Source organism: Mercenaria mercenaria, chromosome 17 (genome assembly GCF_021730395.1).
Source record: "Mercenaria mercenaria strain notata chromosome 17, MADL_Memer_1, whole genome shotgun sequence".
Lineage (NCBI taxonomy): Eukaryota > Metazoa > Mollusca > Bivalvia > Venerida > Veneridae > Mercenaria > Mercenaria mercenaria.
In genome coordinates this window covers 35981769-36000097 of record NC_069377.1, presented here as the reverse complement: position 1 = coordinate 36000097, position 18329 = coordinate 35981769, and the positions used below count along the sequence as shown (strand labels likewise).

At 35.5% G+C, this 18329-nt stretch overlaps 1 long non-coding RNA gene across 1 annotated transcript; it reads left to right on the top strand.

The window, feature by feature from the left end:
- Nucleotides 1–13568: 13568 nt before the first annotated feature.
- On the top strand, nucleotides 13569–18025 carry LOC123537145 (uncharacterized). Its single transcript, XR_006683462.2, has 3 exons — nucleotides 13569–13646; nucleotides 16058–16169; nucleotides 17118–18025. It is a non-coding gene; the product is annotated as an uncharacterized LOC123537145 (long non-coding RNA).
- The last annotated feature ends 304 nt before the right edge of the window (nucleotides 18026–18329 follow it).

Below are 18329 nucleotides of genomic sequence, written 5' to 3'. Positions count from 1 at the left end.
AATCCCGCCTAAATTTTTGGGTGGAGAAAAAAGTTTAAAAAAATTTCCTGGTTTCATTGCATTTTTCCAAACAGAAAATTTTTTTGGGTCTTGGGAAATTTTTTTTTAGATTTTTCAAAAAATTAAAAAGGAACCACATTTAGTTTTTTCGGGCCGTGAATTTTTAGGTAAATTTTTTCCCAACAGATTCCTTCGATTTTCCCACAAAAAACCACTTTTTATGTAGTTTCTATTGTGTGCTAAGTTTTTTGCGGGTAGGATTTTGACTAGGGGTTAAGGGTATATCATCAAAACAAAGAAATTTTCAGTAAAAAAAAAATTTCCTTAATAAAAAATATATTGTCCAAAAACATGCTCTCCCTTGCGTGTCGTACGGCTTGAAATTTAAAAATACTCCCCAAAAGGGTTTTCCCTTTTTTTTAAAAAGAATTTAAATTTGTATAGAAAAAAAAAAATAAAAAGTTGCGGAATACAAAGTTTCACATAGTTATTTTGGAAAGCAGCACAAAAAGAAACAAAAGGGAAGATATAAAACAGTTTTTGAAATTTGTGAGTTTTTAAGGTTTGAAATCCCCGGACTCTTTATGAAAGTCCTTTTCCCGGTTTAAAATTTTTTTATCAGTAAATTGTTTTTTTTATTTTTTGGAGAAATATAATGTTTTTATGTTTTTTATATGTTTTTAATTTTTGTCCCAAAACAACCCTTTCTTTCAAAGATTTGGTGATGTTTGGTTTTTTTTTTCTAAAATTTGTGGGGCTAACCTTTAAAAGTTTAAATTTTATCCCAGAGTGTATTTTCGCTATGAAGGGGGGGGTGAGGTTTTTAAAACGGCAAGAAATGTTCGTGTTTAGCGTCTTTTTCTACATTTTTCTTATATAAAAGAGGTGTCTATTTGGGAAAGCTTTGAGCATAATGCCCGTTTTATAGTCCCGCATAAGGGGAATATCACGGCGCAAAAACGGGACCTTTTTTCCCCCCCGTCTGATTTTACTGACAAGGGGGTTTTGGACTATTTCCTTGGTATCCCCTCGAAATGCTGAGCCCCCAAAGCGGGGGAATCCCTCCCTCTAGAAAAACATTGTTCAAGTCTTTGGGGGGGACGCGCCCCAGGGAATGGAACCCCCCGACCCCCGGTCCGCGCTAAACGCGGGCGCTCTCCCAATAGGTTCCTAGGCGGTTAACCCTTATCATGTTGGACAGGATTTATTTTTCTTATGCGAGTAGTTTTAAAATTCTTGATCGTTGCTACCCGGGGCATTTCTGAAAAGGGTTTCTGCATTTTCCGCCATTCATTCAGTCTTTAAAAAGGGAAAAACCCCTTTTTAAAAACATTTTTAATGGTACTCCCCAAATTAAAAGAGGGGAAAAAGTTCTTTTTGGAAATTTAGCGGGGTTTGGGTTAACCCAAATTTGGTAAATTGTTTTTTGTTGACGGTAAAATTTGTAAAATAAAAAAACCCGGGGAAAAATTACTAAATCGGGCGGGGGGAAACCCTGCCACCTGGGTAATTTACTGAAACCCTTTTTTTTTTTGGGCAGAAAAGGGACTTAAAAAAAACCCCGGGCCTATTTCGAAATGGTTGCTCATAAAATCTGTTTCAATGAAAAATCTTAATATTCGAAATCTTTTTTTTTTAAAGGGAAAACGGGCGTCATGTTAAAGGGGAAACCATTGTCGGGGTTTCAAGGGTCCCTGTCGGGGCGGTTTTTTGTGTTGTTCCATTTCAAGAGGTATTTTTTCCCTTTAAACCCCTCTTTTTGGGTGAACCCCAGCAGTGGAAGTGAAAAATAAAATAAACTCGTTTATTGAAGAAAGCTTGATTGCAAGGAAAGGGGAAAAAAGCGTAAGGTCTTTTTTTGGATATAATGTCTATAGGGAAAACCCTTTGGGAACCCATAAAATGCAAACAAAGAAAAAGATGAGTTTTGGTTTGATTAAATCTTTTATGAAAGGTAATGGAAGGGCAACACATCTCACCCCCCTTACCCACCGGCTTAAGCGAAACTCAAATTACAATTTCTTTGACCCCAAATGATCGAATTATAAAAAACATTTTACTCAGTTTTTTTTATAAAAATTAAAACATACCATGTTTTTTAAAAACTTTTTTTAAATTTAGTTTTTTTCCCTTTTTTCTTCCAGGATTAAATTGTTCAATGACGAGACGAAATACCTAATGTTGTTTCGCAGCTTTAAAATCAATAATAAAAATGGACGAACAAAAAAAATTGTGGTGTTGTTTTTGTTTTTTTTTTATTAAGTTCAATTCTGTCCCTTAATTTTGGGTTAAAAACGGGGTTTTTTTTTACTTTTTAGTGCAAAAAAACGTTGGACTTGAAAATTATCCAGAAATTTTGTTGTTGTTGACATTTTAATATAAAAAATGATGGGTTTTTACCTGTTTTTTATCTTTAAATAGCCATACATTTCGAATCCTAGCTTTGCATGTATTTTTTGTAGTATCGGATATGTCTTTAAAATGTTATTAGAGAAAAAAATTTTCGTTTTTTAGCTATAAATTAAATTTAAAAAAACCAAATTTTATTTTTTAAAATTTTATTTACTGTTACCAAATTTCCCGTTTTTAAACTGTTTTAAAAAATTTTCGTTTTTGTACAATTTCCCAAAAAATTTTTGGGCAATAATTTGGGCTCAATTCCCTTTAAAAAACTTTGGTTTTGTTAAAAATTTAAAACCCGGGAGGTTAAATTTTTTTGGGTTTTTTTTATCTTTCTTCCTTTTTTTTGGTTTCATTGTCATCGGAACAATCTTGAAAATACTCAGTCTTGTTTTAAGAATAAATCATTTCGTTAATACAAATGTCAATTTGGTTTAGGTCATTGTAGGGGGTTGTATGGTTTATAAAGGCTAACAACATAATCATTTAGAAAAAAAACCCACTGGTTCCCCAAAAAAAAATATTAATGCCCAAATGTTTAAAAGTCATTTTTTTTAATTGTGAAAAGTGGGGAAAAATAAAATGCCATTGTTTTTGTTAAACAGATAAAAGAGAGGGAAAATTCAATGGAATTTTAACCCCTTTTAAAATTTCTGCCTTTTCAAATTTGGGGGGGCCATTTTTTTAACATGTCCTTTTTCCCCCAAGTTTGGCTTGGGGAAAAATATTCTATTTTTTATAACACAGAAAAAAAGTTAAAAATGAGTGAAAAAAAAAGTTTTATATGATACAAAATGCAAGAAGAAAGTAAAATTTTTTTGAAAAGGTTTACTATTCTGCACAATATTTTTGGGTTAAAATTTAAAAAAAAATTGAAAAAATTTATTTTCCCCCAAAAATTGGGCCAACCCAGTTTTTTCAGAGATCATTTTTTGGATTTTGAGAGAAATTTTTTGTCGCCCTAAAAGGGATGGGTTTGGGCCTTTAAAAAGTCAAATTAAAAACCCTTTGTTGCTTTAAATTTGATAAAATTTGTTTTGTTTAAAAAAAATAGTTTCTGAGGGGTTTCCCCTTTGTTTGCACGACAGTAGAAATTTTCTTAAATTTTGGAAAAATTGGGATGTTTTCAATTTGTCGGAAATTACATTCATTAGTATTTCGATACTTTTTTCCCGAAGAAATAAAAAATTTTAATAATTTTTCTTTTTATCATTTTATTAGCCATTTAGCAATTTTTGGTTAGGGGTTTTATATCCCAAAAAAAAGAAAAAATTTGATAAAGAACAACATTTTTTTAAACCCAAACTACCCGGGAAAAAAACATGTTTTTCTGTTTTCTGTCCCGTTGTTGATTCTTAAAATATTCTGAAAGCCCCCCGCTCCATTTTTAAAAAATGAAAAGTCGTTTGTAAAGGAAAAAAAAAATAAAAAATTTTTGAAATGTCCACTGGGGGGCATTATTTTAAATGCATCAAAAAAGTTTTTGAAAATGGTGAGATTTTAAAAGCGTTGAACTGTCCCCAAAAATTTTTGGCCCCTTTTTTTAGTCTTTTCCCAATTTTAGTGTATCAGTTTTATTTCCAAATTCATTTAAAAATTCCCATAAAATGTCCAAAGATAGCAGTCGGGTTTAACAAATACTCAACAGCCCGTTTTGAGGGCTTTAAATGTCTTTTCCCCAATTTTCCCCTCAGTTTTGTTATTTTTTCTGGTCTTTGTGATCTTTCGTCCACTTTTAAACTTTTAACCCCTTTCCCCGCAAATTTCCCAAAATGGGAATGGTCCTTCTTTTTAAAAAATTTGGGGAGTTTTAGTTAAAAATTATTATTCAAAGGGGTTGTTTTACCCAAAAAATTTTCTGGGTGAAAAAGCGAACTGTGCGGACCATGATCAGACTGCACGGATGTGCAGGCTGATCTTGGTCTGCACTGGTCGCCCAAAGGGAAAAAAAAGTTTTCCCCCCAGCAGGTAAAGGTTAAAAATAAAAGCGTTTTCCCCAAAGCCGTGCTTGAGATGCAAGGGATGTTGCAAATTTCTTTTTTCTCGTGAACAGACCCCCCCCCCCCCGATCGAAACGGGTCTTTTTATTTTTTTTGGTTGCATTTTTGCTTTTAAAGGATTTCTTTTTATTCTATTTTTTTAAAAAGCCTTTTTGCAGCCATAAAAAAGCTTCCACACTTGAAAACCCCGCGCTTTATTATATTTTTTTTCTGAAATTTTAGTGGCAAAAGCTTTTTATAAAAATTTCGTTAAATATCCGTGCTATGGACGTAATGGGGTTTTGTATTTTTCAAACAGACTGTGTCAATTCAGTTTAGGTGCTATTTACTTGTTTTCCCCTCACGATTTAAGGGTCCCAAAAATTTTTCTTTAAACCCTTTCCCGGCCCAAATTTTTTATAATGACTTGTTTTTATCTTTCAATTTTGAACAGTACCCTTAATGATTTGAAGGAGGATTACCCAAAAAAATGCTGATATAAAGGGGAACGTGCAGGTGTCATGATTTTACCCCTATTCGCAAAAAGGCGAATAACCATTTTTTCCAGCTTGATAAGGGGTTTTTTTCGATAATTTTTGTCGGAACTTAACTCTGACTAGAATCAACCATTTTCATACACAAAAAAAAACGAAAAGCCTAAAGCAAAAATCACAGGGGTTTAAACTTTTACTATACAAAAAAAAAAATGTAAAAATATTCCCTTTGGATACTTAACCAAAAGAACTAAGCAATTATAGCCCGTTTCGGTTTTAAATGACCCCCAGAGGGCATTTTTTCTGCCCTTTCATGGAGAATTTTTAAAAGGGCGGGCTTTTTTTTCGAGTTAAATTTCCCCTTTTTAAATTTTGCGTGTTTTAAAAAATTTTAACATGAAAACCACACATCGAGGGTTTAAAGGAAAAACTGGGTTTTTTGTTGTGCTTTTTTTCAAAGAGTTTTTCGGGCCCGCCCTTTTTGCTCAGCCCCCCGAAGTTTCCCTGGATTATTTGTCACATGTTTGCTGTTTAGCCGAATATCGAAATTTCGTCTTCTTCTATGATATTCAAAGATGATATTCAAAGGTAATTAAATCAACGTCATCTTTACTTAAAGGTGGTTAATAAGAATATGGTCAACTAATGATTTGTTCAAAAAAAAATTAACAAATAATCATTTACATTTTTTGTGTTCACTGAGCTCTGAATAAAAGTTAAATTTTCGCTGGAAGTATTTATAAAATTTGATTTTCCTATCCTGGTTGCCCAACCAAGATCATAGTTTTATTTTATGTATTAATCTAATAAACATATTTAGCCTAAGGGAAGATATGAATATAAGCACTATTATACTAAAGTTGTCAAAGATTTGCATTGACAAGAACATAATTTGCCAAAATATATTATGAATGTGATTTCATAACAGTTTTATTACCTCCCTTTGCCTATCTTGGTTGTCCAACCAAGATATATTAAAAATAGATGAAATCAGAAGCTATATGCAGTTTTAGATCTTGCCTTTTGTTTAAGGTAGTTGAAATATCCCAATATTTATCAAATGTAAATGTACAACAAGAAATTTTATCGAAATCTAAAGAAATGGTCCACTTTTTACATTCTTTTATCTTAAATGAAGGTAACTACAAAATTTCATGAAGAGTATTAAAATACACCTTTCCAGAAGGGATTTAACTCTATGTAATGGGTCTGTTTGCTCCTTAAATAAAGCTCCAACAGAATACATGAGTATTGAAAAATCTCATAAAATGTTCCTCAAATGTGATTGACCACCTTTAAACACTAGTGGTACTTTTGCCACTTACCGTTGGAATAGTTCCTTGTTTGTTTTGACCTCTTTGTATTTTATACCGTTAAGTACACATCTGTACATACACTGCTGTTTGGGTCAAGTTTGTCTTGTGTTGTCCGCCGAGGCAGTGTGGCTTGTGTATTGTTTGTCGACGTCCTGTATTGTCCGCCGATGTCTTGTGTAGTCCGCCGATGTCGTTTGGCTAGTATTGTACGCCGATGTCTTGTGACTTCCGCCGATGTCGTTTGGTTTGTATTGTACGCCGATGTCTTTTGTTGTCCACCCATGTCGTGTGGCTTGTATTGTACGCCGATGTCTTGTGTTGTCGGCCGATGCCGTGTGACTTGTATAGTCCGCCGAAGTCTTGAGTTGACCGCCGATGTCGTTTGGTTTGTACTGTACGCCGATGTCTTGTGTTGTCCGCCGATGTCGTTTTGTTTGTACTGTACGCCGATGTCTTGTGTTGTCCGCCGATTCCGTGTGGCTTGTATTGTTCGCCGATGTCTTGTGTTGTCCGCCGATATCGTTTGGTTTGTACTATACGCCGATGTCTTTTGTTGTCCACCGATGCCGTGTGGCTTGTATTGTACGTCGATGTCTTGTGTTGTCCTCCATTGTCGTGTGGTTTGTATAGTCCGCCGATGTCTTGTTGTCCGCCGATGCTGTTTGGCTTGTACTGTACGCCGATGTCTTGTGTTGTCCGCCGATGCCGTGTGGCTTGTATTGTACGCCGATGTCTTTTGTTGTCCGCCGATGTCGTTTGGTTTGTATTGTACGCTGATGTCTTGTGTTGTCCGCCTATGTCGTGTGGCTTGTATTGTTCGCCGATGTCTTGTGTTGTCCGCCGATGTAGTTTGGTTTGTACTGTACTTCGATGTCTTTTGTTGTCCGCCGATGCCGTATGGCTTATATTGTACGTCGATGTCTTGTGTTGTCCGCCATTGTCGTGTGGCTTGTATTGTCCGCCGATGTCTTGTGTTGTCCGCCGATGCCGTGTGGCTTGTACTGTACGCCGATGTCTTGTGTTGTCCGCCGATGCCGTGTGGCTGATACTGTACGCCGATGTCTTGTGTTGTCCGCCGATGTCGTTTGGTTTGTACTGTACGCCAATGTCTTGTGTTGTCCGCCGATGCCGTGCGGCTTGTATTTTACGCCGATGTCTTGTGTTGTCGGCCGATGACGTGTGACTTGTATAGTCCGCCGAAGTCTTGAGTTGACCGCCGATGTCGTTTGGTTTGTACTGTACGCCGATGTCTTGTGTTATCCGCCGATGTCGTTTGGTTTGTACTGTACGCCAATGTCTTGTGATGTCCGCCGAAGTCGTTTGGCTTGTATTGTACGTCGATGTCTTGTGCTGTCCGCCATTGTCGTGTGGCTTGTATTGGTCGCCGATGTCTTGTGTGGTCCGCCGATGCCGTGTGGCTTGTATTGTACGACGATGTCCTGTATTGTCAGCCGATGCAATGTGGCTTGTATAGTCCGCCGATGTCTTGTGTTGTCCGCCGATGCCGTGTGGCTTGTATTGTACGCCGATGTCTTTTGTTGTCTACCGATGTCGTGTGGATTGTATTGTACGCCGATGACTTTTGTTGTTCACCGATGTCGTGTTGCTTGTTTTGTACGCCAATGTCTTGTGTTGTCCGCCGATGTCGTTTGGTTTGTACTGTACGCCAATGTCTTTTGTTGTCCGCCGATGCCGTGTGGCTTGTATTTTAGGCCGATGTCTTTTGTTGTCCGCCGATATCGTTTGGTTTGTATTGTACGCTGATGTGTTGTGTTGTCCGCCATTGTCGTGTGGCTTGTATTGTTTGCCGATATCTTGTGCTGTCCGCCGATGTCGTTTGGTTTGTACTGTACGCAGATGTCTTTTGTTGTCCGCCGATGCCGTGTGGCTTGTATTGTACGTCGATGTCTTGTGTTGTCCGCCATTGTCGTGTGGCTTGTATTGTCCGCCGATGTCTTGTGTTGTCCGCCTATGCCGTGTGGCTTGTACTGTTCACCGATGTCTTGTGTTGTCCGCCGATGCCGTGTGGCTTGTATTGTACGCCGATGTCTTGTGTTGTCAGCCGATGCCGTGTGGCTTGTATAGTCCGCCGATGTCTTGTGTTGTCCGCCGATGCCGTGTGGCTTGTATTGTACGCCGATGTCTTTTGTTGTCTACCGATGTCGTGTGGCTTGTATTGTACGCCGATGTCTTTTGTTGTCCACCGATGTCGTGTGGCTTGTATTGTACGCTGATGTCTTGTGTTGTCCGCCGATGTCGTTTGGTTTGTACTGTACGCCGATGTCTTGTGTTGTCCGCCGATGCCGTGTGGCTTGTATTGTACGCCGATGTCTTTTGTTGTCCGCCGATGTCGTTTGGTTTGTATTGTACGCTGATGTCTTGTGTTGTCCGCCGATGCCGTGTGGCTTGTATTGTACGCCGATGTCTTGTGTTGTCCTACGATGGCGTGTGGCTTGTATTGTTCACTGATGTCTTGTGTTGTCCGCCGATGTCGTTTGGTTTGTGCTGCACGCCAGTGTCTTGTGTTGACCGCCGATGTCGTGTGGCTTGTATTATACGCCGATGTCTTTTGTTGTCCGTCGATGCCTTTTGGCTTTATTTCTGTACTAGTATTGTCCTCTTATAACTTGTATTGTCCGTCGATGTCTTGTATTGTCTACCGACTTTCATTATACGCGGATGCAAATGTTTTGTATAGGTTTACCTTCACCTTAAATTAACATCCTGAAAAACATGATTTGTGACACGGATCTCTTTGATATTTTTATACCTGGGTCAATTCCGTAATTTAGCAAATTAAATGGGAAATTACCCTGTACCTTTGAGCATTTTTTGTCTAGGTATTCAACATAGTCTTCATTTTGTTTATTTTTCTTGACAATTGAATTGAATATAATGATCAGACTGTTGTATGTTGCATGAAAGATGCTGGTAACAAAAGCAAGTATACTAAATGGCTTCATAAATTGTATTATGCACAAAACTATGTGTATCAAATTATTGACGCCATAGGAGTAAAATAGTTATTACTTTTTCTTTGTATATCGTTTGACGTTGACTTCCCTTTAATTAAGTACTTTCTTTATAAAACTCAGTCATTCATATGCTCGAGTACAAATCACGACCTCCAACCATCTTAGATTTGATTATGCGTGTCGATAACTAAACTTTTACCAAAATAAAATAATTTGGCATATATAAAACGCATACAAAATCACAACTATTTAAGGGTTTACTGTTCAATAAAACATGACACAAGATCCTTTGGAACCGTCGAACGAAACCAGGCAATAATATAAATAATATCAGACTCTATTTGAACGAGTCTGATAACGAGAGATAATTAAAATATTTCCGAGTCTGATTATGAGAGGTAATGAATATTTCCGAGTATGATTACGAGAGGTAATGAATATTTCCGAGTCTAATTATGAGAGGTAATGAATATTTCCTAGTCTGATTACGAGAGGTAATGAATATTTCCTCTGTATACATTCACACCCTATAAACGACTGTATTCCCCCTCTTCCTCTTGCGAGTGATCAAAACAATAAACAAACACGCAAAAGGTAAGAATCGTCTTCAAATTCATTATTTGGCTTTACACTGCATGTGTATTTAAGTTAAACGATAAGTCTAACATAAATATGTGTATATGGTGGTATAATAGATGAAACTGACAGGTAATGTTTAAAAAATGTTGACTGATCACACTGACTGCATGAAAATTCACTCGACCAAGTCACGAAACTGATGAATATAACGCCAAATTGACTTGTAATCCAATAATCCATGATGTGTTCTATAATAAGGATGCATACTCCATAAATATATGTAAATAAAATGTTTCGTTTCTGTTGCATTTTTTAAGGAAATTAATTTTTACCTAGTCGGTGAAAAAACATTTACTGTATGCCGACTTGCCAATTTTGATATTTGATCTGAATGCGTAATTGCGAGTGATTCTGTATTCCATCTTGCGAGTATAATAGGCGATTTATGTCCTTCAAAGGCGTAAATGAAATAGAAAATAGGCATACAAAATTGTTTCTTTTGGTCAGTCGTCATATTTATAATGCCATTTAATGCCGAACCCCCAATGCGATGCTTGTACTAATCCATTGGGGGTGGGGTGGAGTGTCTGTGATTCGCTATCCTACTTAATTAAATAATTAACTGAATGCTTCAGCGTCGTTTACATGCAAGTGTTCAGTGTTGGTTTTACACACGTATACTATCCTAAAATACGAATTAGAAACTGAATGTTTACACAGGGTCCCTACTATGTCTTGTAAGAAATTAACCGTCGATTCCCTATGGAAATCACACGAAGAAATGTTACCTTACGATTTCAAAATATCGATGAGATGAGACAGGAGAGGACTATAGGCTGACCCCCATCTGTCTGTCCGTCTGCAACAAAATGATCCTCTGATTAAAAAAAAACTATTTCACCCGCAAGTATCCTGCGAATGGACGTATAAATGGAAAAGGATAACGAAAACATTATCGGAAAAGTCGATTAAGTCCTTATTAGTAATTCAGAGTTTACTTCAAAGTAAATCAGTCAACAAGATTCAAAAGAAATCAATAATAAAATAAACATGTTATCGTTACAAATACAGCCGTCGTGTTTACTATCTGCCAAGATTTACCGCTATTTCTCATATCAGAAATAATTTACATTTGATAGTGATAACGCGCACACGCCGGGAATCTGTTCTTGCGGATTTGGTCGTTTTCATTGCTAGGCCTTGCTCAATCCACTTCCGTTGTTTTAAAAATGGCGTGAATTGTACCTCGTCTTTGTTTCAGTATGATCGGCAAATTCCGACATTTATATCGAAAGCTGTATGTTATTTGGTAAGTATAAATGTATGAAAAATGATTATCAAATCGGGTAGTCATGGGTAGGTATTAGAGATATTGCCATATTAATGGCCGATCGAGAGTTAACAGGCTTTTCATTTGATTTTATCTGGTGACCTGGTTTTTGACCCCACTTGACTCAGATTTAAAGTCACCTATAGTTTATCAAGATTAATATTAAGTTTCATTACGATATGGTCATAGATGTAGCCTCTAGAGTGTTAACTTGCTTTTCCTTTGATTTGACTTGGTGACCAAGTTTTTGATCCATCTGACCCAGATTTGAACTGGACCTAAATATCACCAAAAACACATTTTGAAAAAAAAATGTTTCATTAATAAATGGTCATAAATGTGACCTCTAGTGTGTTAACTAGGAATTCCTTTGATTTGACCTGGTGACCTAGTTTTTGAACCCAGATGACCCAATGTCGAACTGGTCAAAGATTTTATTGAGGGTAATATTCAGACCAAGTTACATTAAGATTGGACCAAACTGTGATATCTAGACTGTTAACAACCTTTTCCTTTGATTTGACATGGTGACCTAGTATTTGAGCCCAGATGACCCAATATCAAACTCGTCCAAAATGCTATTGAGGGTAACATTCTGACCAAGTTTCATTAAGATTAGACCAAAAGTGTGACCTCTCAGTGTTAACAGTCAAATTGTTGTCGACGGACGACGACGACGGACACAGGGTAATCACAAAAGCTCACCGTGAGCACTTCTTGCTCAGGTGAGGTAATAAACCCTCATTTTTTCCTCTAATGGCACTTCTACTTGTAAAATGGGGACTTATTTCATTCGCAGAATGTATTTTCAGTAAAATAAGACAAGTTTCATGTTAAAGTTCATGTGTTTATGGCAAATACAAAGACAAAACTAAAATAGAGCTGTTTACTGTGCGACGCTGTCAAGAGAGCGATCAACAAAGGATTAGTGGATTCAATCTGGCGCTGTTTCACTCCAAATCACCCAATTTACTGTTCATACTGTCACAACTTATTAATTGCAGTTGCGGTTATATATTGGTTTCAATGGTTTGAAATTCTAGAAAATATAGTCTTGTATGCGACATAAAAGTTATGGCGCTGACAGGAAAAACAGACCATGTTTCACCTTTAAGTGTCACTTTAAAAAGAATGAAGAAAATAATAAGATGGACATTAACTACATACGGCTGATGTTTGTATGTAAACTTCGAGAGAGGTAGGTGCAATAGCATTGAAGTAATTGCACGACCAAATATATGAGGACACATATACAAACAGAACGAACAGACAGACCGCATGATGACTGCTTTATACCACCCTCCTTCAAACATTGTTTGCAGGTTCTAAATATGAAGAAATACTACAGGAGCATAGGAAACGCCAAAATTTTATAAAGAAGTCACTCACAAACAGGCATACAGTCGTTTTACTAAACTCGCAAGCACTTGTACAGTAATTAATCAAGCGTGCATACAGTCAGGAAATAACACCGAATCTTCTTTCATTTACGGTTATAAACAAATTGGAGAATTTATCAATGATTTTATTTTATTTTACCAAATTAGTATTGTTTCTTTATCCATGAAACAGTGGAATTTACATGTAGGCCATTCTTCAAGCAAGAAAATAAGTACTTTTGACGCGGACAATGTACAATTTCTGGACAAAATCAGTGATCAATCGAGTTTTTTGCTATAATTCTACCTGTCATCAGACTAACACATTATATACAGAAACAAATCATGTTTAGCTTCCAATAAAATGTAAATATATATACCTTGAAAGCAAATTAGTCACTTTAAAATGCTGTTTTTGAACTTTTAGCTGTCAGTTTATTGTTTTGATCACTCGCAAGAGGAAGAGGGGAATACAGTCGTTTATAGGGTGTGACATTGCTCAGCTCCTTCCGAAACTACGCACGAGTTCAACTGATGTTGTGTAATTGTATTGTAGTATTTTGTAAACAATAATTTGATTGTTTTTGTATGTTCTTAAGAAAATAGAACAAAGGTTTAAGGTAATTCCACTCTAATTTACTACGCACTACAAGTAGATCCGTCTTGCAAGACATGTACAGTTCGATTTTGTAAACATCATGTTTGTTAACATTAAAGATTGCGTTTTGTAACCTTAACTCCGGCTTCCATATTTTAGTGTTTCTAGTATAAGAAAAAAAACGTGAGCTCAAGCTAAAACAAAACATAATCAAAAATTAGAAAGGTCATTTTGTATGTAGAGAAATTTAGGTTTGAAAACGTGTAAACACGTATGACCTAGTAATCGAACTGTACTGACAGTTGTTTATTGTATAGTTCGGTTTCGAGGTCAGAGATGTTGTTTGTACTTTTAATAATGGAACGGTCCTTTATTAAGGTAGTGTTATTCAGAACGATAGTGGTTCTTACCTAATTAAGGCAAAGTAAATCATTCTGATTTCCCTAATCGGCAGACGAGTCTATAAATTGAACTCTCAAACGTGAAAATCAAACTATATATATATAAACAGTTTCATCATCACTACATCGGTAGAAAAAAGACAAGACAAGCAATGAATAAGCGGATCGTATTTGCAATCTGCGTCGTGGCTGCCTGTGAGTATAAGATACCCGTGTTTCACATTATGTAAAACATTTTCTATCTTTTTTTGTTTGTTTCTTTTTTGAATATTTTATTATTTTTGTTCGGATTTTTTTTTTTTTTTTTGGTTCTGTTATTATTGTTTTCCTTTTTTGACTACCACTTGCTTTCATAGGTTGTCAGTATTCTTAATTTTAACCGTCAGTGTGGCCGTGTGGTTCAGATCGACTAGGCCTACGTAATTAAGTTTAAACCTCACAACTACAGAGAGTCTTGATTTTTTTCTTGCTTTGAGGCTTCCACGCTATATATTAGATTCTACCGTAATAGCTAAGAAGTCGCCATTTGTTATGAAGATACTTTCCTATCTTCTTTTGTAAAATTTTATACTGTCAGTGATAATTTAATGCATATTTATTGTTACATTGCATTTAAAGCTTATTTGTAACTTTCGAATCCTTTCTTTACAGTTTCGTAATGCTTTCGATTTTGTGTAAAAACAAAAGATTGAAAAAAATAAACAGTCCAAATAGATGTAATACATACTGTTTGTTTGCGATGTGATATCGAAATATATCTTCACTGATAAGGGAGACAATTGAATATTTTCACGAAGACGTGACTGAAAACAAACAAATTTTCTTTTTATTTTATGCTAATTTGTGAAGATCAACGAATTTTATTTATTACATGCTTACATGTTCAAATAAGACCAACACTTCATTACGAAATTAGGATTTATTTAGGCTACCGTTTCATATGATGCATCCGCTAAATTACCATGGACACTTAGGCACATTGATATCGAATTATTGGTAATTAGGTCCATGAAATCAACACGACGCCATTTTGTTTTCAAAAACAATAACTGCATTTAGATATTTTGTATCCGCGGCTAACAGACTGGCAAATGTCAATAGTTTAAGTAAGCATATTTTAAACTTTTAGGGTCAATATGCCGTCAGTTCGTTGAATAACCGAAAGCTGTCTTTGTTTACCACAAACACATGCTGAAGGTCCGATTAAAAAAAAACACGATAAACATAAACAACTGAGAAATATTCTTGGTAAATCAAGCTGCAGAATTAAATATCATCACAGATTCAGTAGAAATAGCTAGGAAATATGGATCTAGGAACTGCACAGCATAAAAAAAATAGAAAATTGGAACACAACGTCACAACAGGCTTTGAAAGTACTTCGACGAAAACGCTGGCATATTACGTAAGGATGAGTTGATGTCTTGTGATAATAACTAAGACAACAACCAGCTAAATGTGCTGTCGCCAGTAAAATCTACCATACGATAGTGAACCGATGAAAAGTAAAGGAACACACATATTTCTATAGCTACAATATTTTTCAGTATTTCACCAGTTAGCATAAAATAATTAATTATATGTTAGAAAAACGCTACTTTTAATATTTACAATTAGAACCATACAGGGAGATAATAGAAATATTACGTTCAATTAAAGCTTTCTACTATTTACATCAATATTCAAACCTTTCACAAATATTAGGAAAAAAATGATCTTGGAAATAGGATTTAATTAGACATTGATACATTGTATAATCATTACTGACCATTTCACAGCCATGTCAAACAAAGGCGTGTATAAAGTTTGATCGCCTGATTAATAAATACGTCTGGTTGTAGTTGAAAATTACGACAACCTTTTAATAAACACCGAATAGAACTAGGACATTCTGATTTAAACAATGTCTGTTTTTTTTGTTGTTGTTGTTTTTATTTTGAGTGAAGGTTTTATTGCATCTTCGGCATTTTATGGTACAGGAAGATCTCAGGAGCCTCACTAGGTTTTAGCTAACACACGGGCGGGCGTATAGTTAGAGCCGAAGCTTTTCCAAAATTGGCTATATGGCTGTCTTTCTTAACGACCCTTGGAAGGCCTGGAACACTATTGTTGGGAGGCAATTAAGTTTATCGGCTTCAACTGTTATGTCCTGATGCCCCTGACTTAAACACTACTGGACACTGTTATACAATTTTAACCTTCCAATATCACATCAATTTATTGTGTTTCCGTTCTATTCTCACGTTGTATTTTACATTAACAGTCACATTACTGAATGAAAAGTGACAATAATGTCTCAAATATTATTCATAAGTATGTTGGAAATATCCTGTTGTTTCATAAATTGAGATGAAATGAGCCGCACCATGAGAAAACCAACATAGTGCATTCGCATCCGCGCAGTCTGGTAAGGAGCCATACTGTTTGCTTACGATTTCAATAGGGTTTGAAAGCGAAGACCAGACTGGTCTGAATCCATGCTGGTCGCAAATGTACTATGTTGGTTTTCTCATGGTGCAGCTCAAATTTTGAATGCATGCCTAAATAAACAGTTAATAAAAATAAAAACAAAAAGGGTTGTCTTGTTAAAACAAGTTGTCTTGCAGGTGCTTCGTTAATTGGTGCACATTGTCATCAAAACGGGGAAATCTGCACTTGTGTTGGGTCGAAGAATGGTGTTTGTTTAAACGATGAATGCATCTGCGAGAATATTAGAAGGTAAATGTTATATATGTACATATAACTAAAAGCTAATAAACTCGAGGTAACTGTTTACTTTGTCTCTTAGTCAGTCATCATAGAAAATATCTGACTACAATTTTTTAATCAAAATTAATTGAATATACTCGGCTGTATATCACAACGTCACATAAGGTTTATACGTCGACATGTCATTGCTAGACCCATATTTTGATCTCTGTATAAAACTGCTTCATTTCTAAATGATTACTTACTCATTATTGTTGCGGATTTAGGCAGTAAGGTCACTTGATGATTCCAACCTTTCATAAAGGACTGACCATAAATGGTTCCCCTTATACTTTTCACTTTTACTGTAGATTTAGTAATATTCGCGAAGGTTAAAACTTCTCGAATATTCATTGTGCGAAAAACACGTCAATTCAAAACCCTCGTGAATATGAAAAGGTATTATCACTTAAAGCAGAAACGATATTGCTAATTGCAGACCTAGAGCGGTCTTCTGCGCATGACCGGAAGTGATTATCAATTGGAGCGCATGACAAAAATATGCACATTATTGCATGTCCGCACGCATTTAGTGTATAGTATGTATAATATACTGACTAAAGGTTAGGGTAAGTATTACCGTGGTTACAAAATATATACATTAAAGATACTTATTATTCAAATCGCTTGAATCCGGTATATACCGGAGTCTATAATTTATCACAGGCGTTCCAGGTCAGAAGCAGGAACAACTATGAAGAGCATGAATTCTTAACAATGCAGTAAAACTGTTGCCTATCAAATCAAGGAATTAACCTGACGCGAAAGGTACTAGATATACAGTCCGGACCTGCATCTAGGTAATTAATTGAGTTCATCAAACTGGACAGTAAACCAGGAATCAGTATGCTACTGCTTGCTCATATGTGTGTTTCAATGATAAATCTAAAATAATATCAAAATCGTAATTTATTACAGAAAACGGTCATCATGTTCAAATCACCGTCAATGTCACTGGTGTCAAGGGTATTGTCAGGGCGGTTCTTGTGTTTGTCCAGCCGCCTATAGGTATGTTTGATTTTCTAATCTTCTGTTTGTGGACAGCCAGTGAAGTGTTCAAGTCACACAGGAAACGGTTATGTTTCTTGAAATAAGCTTGATTGCAAAGACACTGGAAGAGCGTGAAGACTGTATTGTGCATAATGTTTTATAAATTATTACAACAATCTGCATATAACATTTAACACATAGTCATGTTTTTATAACTTTCACAATCTGCTCTCTAAATTCTTTTCTTTCAATGATTCGGTTGTAACAATGACGAAACAAAAGACAATGTTGTTTTGCAACTAAGCATAACATCTGGAATGAAAATGGACGGATTAATAATGTGGATACTTATAATATAATCATTTGTTTTTGAAACAGAAATATATATATTGGAATCTCCTTTATCGTTGTGATACGTTTTTATATACAGTATATAACACCTGAAGAAAGTAGTTCCTCTACACGCCAAAAGTCGTTAATAACAAGCAATTGCCTTACAAAAATATTGAAATATTTTTGTCTTAAGAAACCATTAAAAGTTAAACCTACTAAAAATACTATGTTTTCTACAAAAGATAGTGAAAAATCAGAAACACCACTTCACTTGTTTAGGCGTTATGCCTTGTTGAAATATACTGCTCTTGTTCGTATTTTTTGCTTTAAGATACATACGTTATGCAACATTTAGGTGCACTTATTCACGATTTTATGGATACATACAAACAAGAAATTATTCTTGGTTGAAGCTATAAAGTTCTATGTATACGACTTTTGATAATCATGATTACCTCTTACATTATAAGTTAACGTTGGCTTCGAGTTATAAAAGAATATAATCTCGCAAGTTCGCTGGTAAATTTTATTGAACGAATATTTAACTGTTACAAAACATATTTAAATACATCAACAAAAGGTAAATTGCAAACATAATTGGCTTATAAAATCATAGATACACTCTTACGATACCATAAGCATATACATTTGTTAGAGCAATTTGAATATTTTATGCGTCCTGCTTGTAAGTTAAGATACACTACAAAAGTAACGTAAGTATCATTAGATTGAATGACATGGGTATGAGAGAAAAATACATTCAAGTTAGATTTATTATGTGGCAAATATGATTGTTATTTACCAACA